Consider the following 12,890-nt stretch of genomic DNA (forward strand, 5'->3'; position numbering starts at 1 on the left):
GGATTTTAGTGATTCTAATTGTGACATTTTATTTTAAGTTGAGATAGGGGCAATTTAAATGATTTGTTTAGGTTCAGTAATTTTAAACCTAAATCATTTAATTAGTAATTTTAAAAGTTTAAGATTTTTAAAATTTGTATTTTTGTGTGTGTTATTTTAATTTAAGAGTTTATTTTAAATTAAATTGGGTTAGCATTTTTATTAGTATTTTATTTATTAGTTAGCACAAATGATATCTAATTAGACACACCCACACGTTTCTCCTACTTCTTTTGTTAAATTTGAGGATTTTGTAAAATAGAAAAGATTAAATTTTAATAGTATTTTTAATTATTAATTAGCATATTATATTCCTTTAAATAATTAAACTTGCACATTGACTCACACTTTACACACACAACTACACGTAACACACACAAACACACACCAAACAAAACACAAAACAAAATTTTCTATCCATCTTTTGACTAAGAGAAGGAAGTGTTTTTAAAACTCTTCCCTCTCAATCAATCTCCATTAATTCTTTTCCTTTTTCCCTTCAACAAGCACGTCCAAGCCTTGCAATTTTCCAGCACATTTTTAGTGAGTTTTCTTCAAAGAAAATCAAGCCACGATCATCCGGAATCAACTTTCGCTCCGTCTCCGCTTCGGTATCGTCGTTACGGTATTTTTAAATATCAAAAGGCACGTATATTCTGTTCTTGATGCATCGATCTTGTCATATTATGCGTTGTGTTGTTATTTATGCGAAAATTATATGTGCGATGCGTAGAAGTTTGAGCAATCACGTCTAGATCAAGTTTGAAACAATTTTGGATCACCAAATTCACGTTTTTGTTGTTCTGTAAAATACTGCGATTTTTCGGTATTGATTTTTAAAAACTTTTAACTACAAAAACGTAGATCTTTTCGATACGTTCGATTTGATATAAAATTCGAGTTATTTGGATTAAAAACGAGTGAGTTATGGTGTTTTTAGTATGACTGCTCAAATTAGATCCGAAAAATCCTGTTTGGTTGTTCTTTCGAAAACTGCAATTTTTCGGTACACATTTTGAGAAAACTTTCAACTACAAAAACGTAGATCTTTTTGATACGTTCGATCTGATATAAAATTCGAAATTTTTGGATGATAATTGAGTGAGTTATGGCGTTTTTCGTAGGGCTGCTCAAACTGCATTTGTTTAGAAACGTTTTGCTGTTCTGAAAATACTGCGATTTTTCAGTAAAGATTTGAGAAAACTTTTGATTACAAAAACGTAGATATTTTCGATACGTTCGATTTGATATAAAATTCGAGTTATTTGGATTAAAAACGAGTGAGTTATGGAGTTTTTAGTATGAATGCTCAAATCGTGTTTCAAGAAATTTATGAATTTTAATATGTTCTTGAAGTTTTTATGTTGCAGGCTTCGTTGGGGATCGACGGGTGATTGTTGCTGCATATAAGAAAGTTAGTAATGATGTTTAGAGTATTTTTGAGGTTTTGATTCATGTCGTTAAGAGCTTGAGTTATTAAGAAGTCGTAAGAAATAAACTTTAATATAAATGACAGTATTTTGGGTCGTATGAATTGTAGGGTGATTATAAAAGTTTAGTTCATTGTTATGGTGTCCTAGAATGGTCTCATAGTGATGAATCTTGATGCATTATGTATTAATTGGGAGAATAGACATGTCGCAAAATTTTCATAAAATAATTCGTCGAACAGAGCGGACCCGGACACGGAGGTAGGCACGGGGTCCGTGCCTTCTTATTTCATCACAACATTTTTAAACGCACGGACACGGACCATGATACGGACCTAGGAGCGGGGTCCGTGTACCTTCAGATTTTAGGTATTTTCTTTTATTATTTAAGGTTTGATTTGTGGTTTTATGCTATGGTTTACTATGATGTTTTACAAGGTTATGTCATGGGAAATTATAGAATGTTCTAAGAATTTATTTAGCTTGGGATTAAGCATGACATTTACATTTAAGTTGTACCTCAACGCCAAGTAAGTATGTATGACGTGCAAAGAAAATATTTGAAGTTTTTGAGGTATGCTAAATGTCTTGTGACCAAAAGTAAATGGGTTTGGAAGTCGGTGAACGTGGCCGAGGACCTCTCCACCCCGTTAAATTATGAACGGGTTTGAAGTTAGTATTGGAAAGCGTTAAATTATGAACGGGGATCAATCCGCCCGTTAAATTATGAACGGGTTAGATCGTGGTTGTGAAGCGTTAAATTATGAACGTGGATCAACTGGCCTGTTAAATTATGAACAGGGATCTTATGTATGTGGCAGTGGATACGTCCCTGTCAGCCCAGTACTGTGGTTTGTCTGATCAGATATTTATTATGTTAAGGGTCACTTGCTTTGAAACATCCTCTACGCAAAATGATGAAGTTAAGTATGTTGAAGTATGAAAGCATGTTTAAAGAAAAGTTTATGTGATGGCACGTCATATCATGTATGCATGTATGTTCAAAGTTTATGCAAAGCTCAAGTTTATGAAAGTTCAAGTTATTATGCAAGTTCAAGTTTCAAAGTATGTATGTTCAAGTTCAAAGAAGTTTATGAGAGTTCAAAGTTATTATGAAAGTTTAAGTTTATTAAGAGTTCAAGTTTATTACGCAAAGTTTAAGTTTCAAGTATATATGTTATATTTTGAAGTTGTATGTGGTTTTATTATATAATACTCGTTATTCCCAGTTTATACGTGTTGAGTCTTTAGACTCACTAGACTTGATCGATGCAGGTGCTTATGTTGATGAGGAGACAGGAGGTGGCGACCAAGTGGCAGGCTTGGACTGAGCGGGAGGCTAAACCCGAGGACCGCCATGTTTACGTTTTTATGCAAAGTTTAAAATTACTCTGATTTATATGATGTGATGAGAGATGTTTTGAGCAAGTATTTTGTTAGCAGATTTTATTGGTGATGTTGAATTTCAAATATTTTATGAACGACTCTTTTGACAACCTTTTCTTATGGAGGATTTGGTTGTGGTATTTTATGGCAAATATTGAAGATTATTTTATATTGAAGAAAAATTTTAATTTTTCCGCAAATTTTGAATGGTAAAAAGTACGGTTCGTTACAGTTGGTATCAGAGCGAGGTTCTTGTAAAGGGTTATGCCTACTGCCAGTCGCAAGAAGCTCACGAAGTCACACCTCAAGTCTGTAAGTTTTAAGATTTTAAATTATTTCATGTATTAAGTATTCAAATCATGATTTCAGCATGTGCATGTTTTAATGCAATCACCTGTATGTTTACATGATATACGTTATAGAGTACAGGCTGACCTGTCGTTATGATTCGAGATTGAAATGACAAACTATTTAATTTCCTTGCACGCTGGTGTGGTAGAATTGGACATGAGTAAGAATTTTTCTTTTGGACATCAGGAAAAGTTGAAAATGATTTGTCTATATTAATTTTTGGTTAGTAGTACTGATGTTATACTTGTGGGTCATAAGTTAAACTTGACAATGATGAATACTTTTGGGACTTGTAGATTTTATAAGAAATTTCTGATGATTCATGGTTGTTAGCTGAGTTGATTCTTTTAGAACTCCATTAAAGGATTAATAGTTCGGGACTACGACGATCTTTAGAAATATAAAGACGTAGAATTTATTTAGGATGCATGTCTTCCCAGTTGGATTTAAGGATTGAATTGCACGAATCGAGAATTTTAAAGATCTAGTTGTATTGACCAATAATTTCAGGACCTAAGTGCAAAACAAAATTCTAAGAGATTATTTTTGAATTTACTAAATTTGGGATTTAATATTTTTTTTTTTGAGTTTGAGAATTTCAAGGTTAATGGGGTTAAATCGAAAATTTTATGAAGACAAAAATACAAATTTCGTGTAGTTGTAGGGCCAAAATGATAATTTTCGAGAATTTTAAGGGTCAAATTTTAAAGTCTGCAAAATTTTTGGGAATTAAATTCGAATCTTTGAGGAACACTTGGGTTAAATCAGTAAATTTCGAAGCTATGAGAATTGAATTTGGGTCTAATAAGCTTAAAATTTTTGAATTTTACGTTGTGAGAAATCTATTCAATGGAATTAAGAACTCCAAGAACTTATGGGTAAATGTGGAATTTTTGAAACTAGGACAAATTGTATAATTTTCGAGGAAATTAAGAATTTATGCTACAATTTTAAGAAATTGGGAGAACTAGTTTAGCGGTAAGTGATAACTGAATGGTTTAAATGATAGGAATTCTCGAGGATTTAAGCTCAAAGGAATTATTAGAACCTTGAAGTATTTGGGTTATAATATTATAAGAAATGGTAATCAAGGGAGTTGTAAGATGAATTGATATTTGGCTCGAAAGTTAGGCGCTAGTGAATTAATGTTGCGACAAATTAAGAATTTAGAATGATAACGATTTGAGGTAAAAGTTCTCAATTAACTAAGTTATAAGAGTAGACAATGAGTTAACAAAATTTTTGGGAACTTAAGATTTATGTGTTATAAGTTTTTATCAATGATCTTAACAGCTAAGACTATACTTTTGTTGGAATTTTATTTTCTAGAAAGTTGAGTATGATCGATGGTTAGGTTACTCGATAGATGTATGAAAAGATTTAAGTAGACATCTGGTCTTGAGAAATTTTTTTTGTAAGTTATTAAGAAAACTTGGGAATAAGTGAATATGTGTGTTGGAATTATGTTATCCAAACTATTTGGGTTGAGTGAGTTTGAATTTCAAATTTAGAGGATTTGTGTTCATACGGAAATTTTTGTGGGTGAAATAAATATAAAAGAGAATTAGTGGTGTTCTACATAAATTATCAATCAATGAATATTAAGATTTTTATTGAGTAAGAAATCTAAAAGTTTGCCATGGTGGTACGACAAATCACGATGCATTTTATTAATTAATGAATATTGCAATACAAAGTAATGGATAAACAACAATTACAAGTAATCGTAAAGTTGAGTATGATCGATGGTTAGAAATCGTAAATTTCTAGATTGAAAATAACTTTGCAAAAGCCATCTTTTTTGTCTTCGAGGAAAAAAAATTTTTGATGAAGAATAAGTTTTGGAAGAGAAGAGAAAGTTGAAGTGATTAAATGTATTTGTGAGATGGTATTTACAGAGAGAAAAAAAAACTAGCCGTTTGTTACCGTTTTATGACCGTTGGTATATGTATGTATTTGTATAATTTTATGGTAAAAATATGGTGTATATAATATTAGATATGTTTAAATAATTATGTATATCATATCTCATTATTATAATGAGATGTCATAATTTATTTTGTTTAAAAATCTTATAGACTTTTATACTTGTCGTATCCCTTACTCGAAATTAAAGGTTGGCAACAATTTTATATTTGGGACGTATTTGTAAATAACTAAGTTACATCCGGTGGTATTGTAAGGTAAAGAATTGATTCAAGAGTTGTAGGCCAATATTATTATGAGGTAAGAAAAATGTTCAACTTATAAGTGTATTGCCGAGGATAGGAGTTGATCAGTAAATTTTTTGGGTGCAAAGAATTCTTAAGATGGACTGCATAAATGCTAATGTAATAGGTCGTTGACATTACAAGTATAGTATAAAGAAGGTAAGATACGATAAGGTTGAACCTCCATTTCTAATATTGAGAACGACGAGAAAAGTCTGAATTCGGGATTTTAGTAAAGTAAACTAAGTTACCATAAGTTGTGAATCAAAAATGAGGTTTTTGGTAGGAAATTTAATTCGGATTGAAGAGACGTAAGGACAACATAAGACTTAATTTATCAGAGTAGCGCAGCGGTAGCATGGATTGTTGGGATACTAGAATTAAGAATCTAAACATTTGGATTACCGAAGATAAGCGAATTTCGGGGACGAAATTCAAATTAAGGGGGATAGATTGTGATGTCTCGAAAATTAGAAGTCCACATGAACCACGTGAGTGCAAGTTATTAAATTTCTTATGTATTTTATTAAATGATTTTAATGTATGCTTTCATTTAATTTATGAAATTTATTATTTTAATTATTTATGTTTATTTAATGTATGTTAACATGTTTATTGAGTTTTATATTTCAGATGATTATTCGAGGCGAGATCGAGGAAAGGAGACCGGGACGATTTTTAGTAAATTTTAATGTGGTATTTTATTTTAAGTTAGGTATGAGACATTTTAAATGATTTATGAAGTTTTAATATTTTTAAAAGTCTAATTTAAATATTAAGTTATTTTAGGAGTTTAAATTTTAAAAGTTTATCAAATGTGGATTTTAGTGATTCTAATTGTGACATTTTATTTTAAGTTGAGATAGGGGCAATTTAAATGATTTGTTTAGGTTTAGTAATTTTAAACCTAAATCATTTAATTAGTAATTTTAAAAGTTTAAGATTTTTAAAATTTGTATTTTTGTGTGTGTTATTTTATTGAAGAGTTTATTTTAAATTAAATTGGGTTAGCATTTTTATTAGTATTTTATTTATTAGTTAGCACAAATGATATCTAATTAGACACACCCACACGTTTCTCCTACTTCTTTTGTTAAATTTGAGGATTTTGTAAAATAGAAAAGATTAAATTTTAATAGTATTTTTAATTATTAATTTAGCATATTATATTCCTTTAAATAATTAAACTTGCACATTGACTCACACTTTACACACACAACTACACGTAACACACACAAACACACACCAAACAAAACACAAAACAAAATTTTCTATCCATCTTTTGACTAAGAGAAGGAAGTGTTTTTAAAACTCTTCCCTCTCAATCAATCTCCATTAATTCTTTTCCTTTTTCCCTTCAACAAGCACGTCCAAGCCTTGCAATTTTCCAGCACATTTTTAGTGAGTTTTCTTCAAAGAAAATCAAGCCACGATCATCCGGAATCAACTTTCGCTTCGTCTCCGCTTCGGTATCGTCGTTACGGTATTTTTAAATATCAAAAGGCACGTATATTCTGTTCTTGATGCATCGATCTTGTCATATTATGCGTTGTGTTGTTATTTATGCGAAAATTATATGTGCGATGCGTAGAAGTTTGAGCAATCACGTCTAGATCAAGTTTGAAACAATTTTGGATCACCAAATTCACGTTTTTGTTGTTCTGTAAAATACTGCGATTTTTCGGTATTGATTTTTAAAAAGCCTTTTAACTACAAAAACGTAGATCTTTTCGATACGTTCGATTTGATATAAAATTCGAGTTATTTGGATTAAAAACGAGTGAGTTATGGTGTTTTTAGTATGACTGCTCAAATTAGATCCGAAAAATCCTGTTTGGTTGTTCTTTCGAAAACTGAAATTTTTCGGTACACATTTTGAGAAAACGTTCAATAACAAAAACGTAGATCTTTTTGATACGTTCGATCTGATATAAAATTCGAAATTTTTGGATGATAATTGAGTGAGTTATGGCGTTTTTCGTAGGGCTGCTCAAACTGCATTTGTTTAGAAACGTTTTTGCTGTTCTGAAAAATACTGCGATTTTTCAGTAAAGATTTTGAGAAAACTTTTGATTACAAAAACGTAGATCTTTTCGATACGTTCGATTTGATATAAAATTCGAGTTATTTGGATTAAAAACGAGTGAGTTATGGAGTTTTTAGTATGAATGCTCAAATCGTGTTTCAAGAAAGTTATGAATTTTAATATGTTCTTGAAGTTTTTATGTTGCAGGCTTCGTTGGGGATCGACGGGTGATCGTTGCTGCATATAAGAAAGTTAGTAATGATGTTTAGAGTATTTTTGAGGTTTTGATTCATGTCGTTAAGAGCTTGAGTTATTAAGAAGTCGTAAGAAATAAACTTTAATATAAATGACAGTATTTTGGGTCGTATGAATTGTAGGGTGATTATAAAAGTTTAGTTCATTGTTATGGTGTCCTAGAATGGTCTCATAGTGATGAATCTTGATGCATTATGTATTAATTGGGAGAATAGACATGTCGCAAAATTTTCATAAAATAATTCGTCGAACAGAGCGGACCCGGACACGGAGGTAGGCACGGGGTCCGTGCCTTCTTATTTCATCACAACATTTTTAAACGCACGGACACGGACCATGATACGGACCTAGGAGCGGGGTCCATGTACCTTCAGATTTTAGGTATTTTCTTTTATTATTTAAGGTTTGATTTGAGGTTTTATGCTATGTTTACTATGATGTTTTACAAGGTTATGTCATGGGAAATTATAGAATGTTCTAAGAATTTATTTAGCTTGGGATTAAGCATGACATTTACATTTAAGTTGTACACGTTAAGCTTATGAATTCATGTTGGTATGTTGCAGCAACGACCCGATTGAAATCCAATGAATCCTTCAACGCCAAGTAAGTATGTATGACGTGCAAAGAAAACATTTGAAGTTTTTGAGGTATGCTAAATGTCTTGTGACCAAAAGTAAATGGGTTTGGAAGTCGGTGAACGTGGCCGAGGACCTCTCCACCCCGTTAAATTATGAACGGGTTTGAAGTTAGTATTGGAAAGCGTTAAATTATGAACGGGGATCAATCCGCCCGTTAAATTATGAACCGGTTAGATCGTGGTTGTGAAGCGTTAAATTATGAACGTGGATCAACTGGCCTGTTAAATTATGAACAGGGATCTTATGTATGTGGCAGTGGATACGTCCCTGTCAGCCCAGTACTGTGGTTTGTCTGATCAGATATTTATTTTGTTAAGGGTCACTTGCTTTGAAACATCCTCTACGCAAAATGATGAAGTTAAGTATGTTGAAGTATGAAAGCATGTTTAAAGAAAAGTTTATGTGATGGCACGTCATATCATGTATGCATGTATGTTCAAAGTTTATGCAAAGCTCAAGTTTATGAAAGTTCAAGTTATTATGCAAGTTCAAGTTTCAAAGTATGTATGTTCAAGTTCAAAGAAGTTTATGAGAGTTCAAAGTTATTATGAAAGTTTAATTTTATTAAGAGTTCAAGTTTATTACGCAAAGTTTAAGTTTCAAGTATATATGTTATATTTTGAAGTTGTATGTGGTTTTATTATATAATACTCGTTATTCCCAGTTTATACGTGTTGAGTCTTTAGACTCACTAGACTTGATCGATGCAGGTGCTTATGTTGATGAGGAGACAGGAGGTGGCGACCAAGTGGCAGGCTTGGACTGAGCGGGAGGCTAAACCCGAGGACCGCCATGTTTACGTTTTTATGCAAAGTTTAAAATTACTCTGATTTATATGATGTGATGAGAGATGTTTTGAGCAAGTATTTTGTTAGCAGATTTTATTGGTGATGTTGAATTTCAAATATTTTATGAACGACTCTTTTGACAACCTTTTCTTATGGAGGATTTGGTTGTGGTATTTTATGGCAAATATTGAAGATTATTTTATATTAAAGAAAAATTTTAATTTTTCCGCAAATTTTGAATGGTAAAAAGTACGGTTCGTTACAGTTGGTATCAGAGCGAGGTTCTTGTAAAGGGTTATGCCTACTGCCAGTCGCAAGAAGCTCACGAAGTCACACCTCAAGTCTGTAAGTTTTAAGATTTTAAATTATTTCATGTATTAAGTATTCAAATCATGATTTCAGCATGTGCATGTTTTAATGCAATCACCTGTATGTTTACATGATATACGTTATAGAGTACAGGCTGACCTGTCGTTATGATTCGAGATTGAAATGACAAACTATTTAATTTCCTTGCACGCTGGTGTGGTAGAATTGGACATGAGTAAGAATTTTTCTTTTGGACATCAGGAAAAGTTGAAAATGATTTGTCTATATTAATTTTTGGTTAGTAGTACTGATGTTATACTTGTGGGTCATAAGTTAAACTTGACAATGATGAATACTTTTGGGACTTGTAGATTTTATAAGAAATTTCTGATGATTCATGGTTGTTAGCTGAGTTGATTCTTTTAGAACTCCATTAAAGGATTAATAGTTCGGGACTACGACGATCTTTAGAAATATAAAGACGTAGAATTTATTTAGGATGCATGTCTTCCTAGTTGGATTTAAGGATTGAATTGCACGAATCGAGAATTTTAAAGATCTAGTTGTATTGACCAATAATTTCAGGACCTAAGTGCAAAACAAAATTCTAAGAGATTATTTTTGAATTTACTAAATTTGGGATTTAATATATTTTTTTTTTGAGTTTGAGAATTTCAAGGTTAATGGGGTTAAATCGAAAATTTTATGTAGACAAAAATACAAATTTCGTGTAGTTGTAGGGCCAAAATGATAATTTTCGAGAATTTTAAGGGTCAAATTTTAAAGTCTGCAAAATTTTTGGGAATTAAATTCGAATCTTTGAGGAACACTTGGGTTAAATCAGTAAATTTCGAAGCTATGAGAATTGAATTTGGGTCTAATAAGCTTAAAATTTTTGAATTTTACGTTGTGAGAAATCTATTCAATGGAATTAAGAACTCCAAGAACTTATGGGTAAATGTGGAATTTTTGAAACTAGGACAAATTGTATAATTTTCGAGGAATTTAAGAATTTATGCTACAATTTTAAGAAATTGGGAGAACTAGTTTAGCGGTAAGTGATAACTGAATGGTTTAAATGATAGGAATTCTCGAGGATTTATGTGGGGACCCGGACGCTAATCAAGTTCTTAATCATCATTGGGACCAATTAATCAATAATAAAACAGGGTCTAAATTTTAAATTTTTTTTTTTTTTTTAAACTGCGGAATGTAGTGATATACAACATATATACATATCAGTATATAAAATACAAATCCTGTATTTCAACATTTATTCAAACTAGAGTTTAAAACTAAAGTCAAGTGTTTAACCCTATATCTAGTCCAAGTCCGGTGCCACCACTCTAATCACGATCTAGCTCTTCATCTCCTCGACCCTGGACCTGTCCCACCTGTTGTCAAGTACACATACAGACAAGACAACAGCCGGATATACCGGTGAGAATATAATCCCCAGTATAAATCAATGAAACATGCAATCATATAAATCATATAAAGCATGTAATCAGGTAACATGAATACGTATCAAAATCTGAAACATAAACAATATCAAATCAAACTGTCGACATCAATCATAATTCAGACTACACTCAATCCTAGTCTAGGGATCCCGGTTTCCAGATGTGGTATTCCTATATCGAATTCCGTAAAGGATGGAACCATAATATCTATTACTCGATATAACCAGTGCCCTGGTATTCCTATATCGAATTCCGTAATAGAAGAATTCCAATACCCTTTACTCGATATAACCAAATATGGTGTTCCTATATCGAATTCCGTAATAGATTCCATTACTCGATATAACCAAACATCCAGTGTCCTGACCTAACCGTCAAGGACTGTAGCTCTATCACTAGCATCCTATCTTGAGACATAGTGCAATGTGCCGTGGCGATACCACCACTATCCGGCACTTCTGTCACAAGATAACTTGTCTAATACCTGTCATCTAAATACAAGAGAACAAGTACATTAATCAATGTAATGCAAATATCCATGCAATAAAATAAAGTATGTGAGTTAGGGAAACCCAAGTCTAAACCGACTCAAGTCCATCTCCCAATACCACATTGACTTATACCTTTCTTTCGTCGGTTTCTGGCTCAGTCGAAGTCCTGAATTCAAAGCCTGTCTGGTACTGACAATATCAATAATCTCATATCAATATACTAGTCAACTCCATAACAATCTGATTAATCTGGAATTAATTCAAAATCAACGGTATAACGGTATACTTCCAATATCCCCGTCCATACCAATTCACCAGATAATAGTTACAATCTATAACCCATATCCAATACAATCTATAATCAATCCATAATCCAAATCTGTCCGGTATCAACTGATTATAATCCGAAAATCATAACAATTCCATAATCAGTCTATTTCTTAATCTGACTTCGATTCTACGATGTCTAATATGTCAAGAACATCATATATGAATCCTATTTAATTCTGACAATAGCATAATTTCAAAGCATGTCAAAACGTAGCAAAACTTATGTCAAGTTGTAGCCTACATCTATAGGATTACCGTACCGAAGTCGGATTACGATTTGGACAGACGGATTGATCGCACGATTGAATTTGAATCACAAAAGCTAAATTCTCCCGAAGCTTTCGTTTCCTTCTTCGATTTCCTTTCTGAAGAAATGATTTTGCATGTATATATATATATATTTATATATCTCGCACATGCAATGAGCCAAGTGGTCGAGTGTGCCTCCTGCACGTCTCGCGCATATGCGCGATTCCTCGCGGCGCATATGCTTGAGATGCAAAATCTCTGCGCGTGCATCTCACCTCGCCTCGCGCATATGCGCGCATCGATCAGCGCATGTGCGCGAGGGAACTTCCATCTCGAGGTACCCTACTGCCTCCTTCGCGCATATGCGCGCAGTCACTTCGCGCATATGCGCGAAGCCTACTGTCCAATGCGCGCATGTGCGCGCATTAGCTCGCGCATGTGCGTGAGTCCTTCGCACCAATACACACACTTTTCACACTTATGTGTATTTCATGTCCCGATTAATCCTTTCATAATCATATCAAATTATAATTCAATAATTACCGATTACTGGGATTAATTTTCCGGGCATTACATTTCTCCCCCTCTAAGATACGATTTCGTCCTTGAAATCACAGGCAATCAAATCATATCATTAAGAAGAAATGTAATTACAATCGAGTACGTATTTACATCAGTGAAACAATGCTGGGAATTCCTGTCTCATGTCAGATTCCGTCTCCCAAGTGGCTTCTTCAATGCCATGACGAGTCCATTGAACTTTCACCAATGGAATCATTTTCGTTCTGAGTTGTTTTTCTTTACGATCGATAATCCGGATCGGCTTTTCAATATAACTCAGATTTTCATCAAGTTCTGCCTCGTCTGGTTGAATCACGTGTGAATCATCAGGGAGATATTTCCGCAGCATCGATACATGAAA

General features: G+C 32.8%; 1 long non-coding RNA gene across 1 annotated transcript; it reads left to right on the top strand.

Moving 5' to 3' along the window:
- Positions 1 to 551: 551 nt before the first annotated feature.
- LOC140836229 (uncharacterized) lies at positions 552 to 2,965 on the top strand. Its single transcript, XR_012119039.1, has 2 exons — positions 552 to 684; positions 2,745 to 2,965. It is a non-coding gene; the product is annotated as an uncharacterized lncRNA (long non-coding RNA).
- The last annotated feature ends 9,925 nt before the right edge of the window (positions 2,966 to 12,890 follow it).

Source organism: Primulina eburnea, chromosome 7 (genome assembly GCF_022965805.1).
Source record: "Primulina eburnea isolate SZY01 chromosome 7, ASM2296580v1, whole genome shotgun sequence".
Classification (NCBI taxonomy): Eukaryota; Viridiplantae; Streptophyta; class Magnoliopsida; order Lamiales; family Gesneriaceae; genus Primulina; species Primulina eburnea.